Genomic DNA, 1778 nt, shown 5'->3' with positions numbered 1-1778 from the left:
GTGTGTGTGTGTGTGTGTGTGTGTGTGTGTGTGTGTGTGTGTGTGTGGCACAGTTTGACCGTATTCTCCTCCTCATCGGCAGATTTCTATCGAGGACACGTCCGTCTCATTAAAATGAATGTCAGATGATGTAAAGAGAGGGGGAGTACATCAAAGAGGTCTGCAGGGAGCTGAGTAATCTGGGTTTAAACTTACAACAACCCATTTACGTCAGACTTAAATTCTTGCAAGAATTTAAAAAAAAGTCTTGGAAACTGAACCATTTTAGTTGCATGTAATGTTAAAACTTGGTGCTTTATTAGGATTTTACATATTATTACCATTAATTATTTAGAAAAAAACATACATAAAGGATAAAAACTTGCTTTAAATGTATGATTACTACAAACAGATAGCTCCGTCAAAACTTTAAAGCATCTGAGGACGATGCAACGGCCACTCGGAGCACCCATGGCTCCCCGCTGACCTACATTCCCCCCATTGTTGCTCCACACGTATCAGCACTGCGTAAAACCACTGGCTGCTAATTGCTTTCACATTACAGAGCAGCCGGGTGAGCTTGGTGGCTTTCCAAGACCACCAACACTGCGACACAGGGTGTGCACRTTTGTAAATGCGCACAAGCTGGTCACACTTGCTAAATAAAGTGTTTTTTTTTTAACCCGGGCTAAAGCTAAAACGTGTCGGCTGCTGTGAGCAGCTAACGRCAAAAAACATGCCTTACCAACTGTCGAGAAACTCAGTGGGTATTTTATATAAGATTTATAAAACTTAAATTAATTTAAAAAAACTGAATAGATTTAAAGTGTGCTGGACTTTCCTGAACATTTCTTGACAATAACACAGATTTAGCGAGGACCAGAGTGTCGGGRCTTCCTAAACACATTTACAAGCTTTCAGCACTAATTAGCAATTAGTTGTTTGTGCCAATTAAACATGGAGGGCAGGAAATCTGGTTCTCCCTTACACAATCCTGCAAATCCACAGCAAAAACAGACACAGAGAAAGCAGAAATAACTCAGTCATGAGAGCTGTTTTTTTTAACAGAAAAAATACAAAAACACTGTATTTTAGGAATAAAATAAATTAAGGGCCAGGTGACCTACTGCCTCTGATAGTATGTGTTTTTTGTCTTTAAGTGTGTGTGTGCACATTTTTTATCACCTGCTTATGAATGTGAACAGGTGATCTAAATTAATTTAAGGAATGCTAGACCTGGGCGACAATTCAATAACGATGTTTTTCACAATAAACACATTCAATATCAGTGGAAAATATGTTCCATATCTATAATATCACTGATTATTAACTACTAAAAGTTGATAACTGTCTGATAAAATAAACTWGGACCCCTTCAGCTAAACGACACCAGGAAAGCTAAGATTCACCTTCAAAATAAAAGCTTCAAGCTGTTAATAGATGACATATACCTGCCAAAAAAAGAACTGCTCGCTCTTTATTTTGAAGCTTATAAATCGTGCTTTCTTTCTCCCTCTTGTYGGCACATTTGAGCATTAGAGTGCTAGCCTGCTGGACCAGACTACCATTGTATGGTTAATATGAAATTATGACACCCTGACAACTAAAAGCCTACAGCTAAACAAGGTAGGCTAACAAAAAACCTGTGGAGTAACATGTAGTAGTGCTGGGCGGTATACCGTTTTGTACCGAATACCAGTTTTTATTTTTGTTATATGAATTTTCTTAATACCTGACATTCTGGTTTAAATAGCGGAACGTTTCGTCGCGGCCGCCAGTGAACTGTTGTTTCCTGGAGG

The 1778-nt window shown here is 38.7% G+C and overlaps 1 protein-coding gene across 1 annotated transcript in view; it reads right to left on the bottom strand.

The window, feature by feature from the left end:
• ror1 (receptor tyrosine kinase-like orphan receptor 1) overlaps positions 1 to 1778 on the bottom strand; it is a 174050-nt gene that overhangs the window by 151839 nt on the left and 20433 nt on the right. The gene's annotated exons all lie outside the window — the stretch shown is intronic.

This window comes from Austrofundulus limnaeus, unplaced genomic scaffold (genome assembly GCF_001266775.1).
Source record: "Austrofundulus limnaeus strain Quisiro unplaced genomic scaffold, Austrofundulus_limnaeus-1.0 Scaffold113, whole genome shotgun sequence".
Taxonomy (NCBI): domain Eukaryota; kingdom Metazoa; phylum Chordata; class Actinopteri; order Cyprinodontiformes; family Rivulidae; genus Austrofundulus; species Austrofundulus limnaeus.
This window is presented reverse-complemented; position numbering and strand designations above follow the sequence as displayed.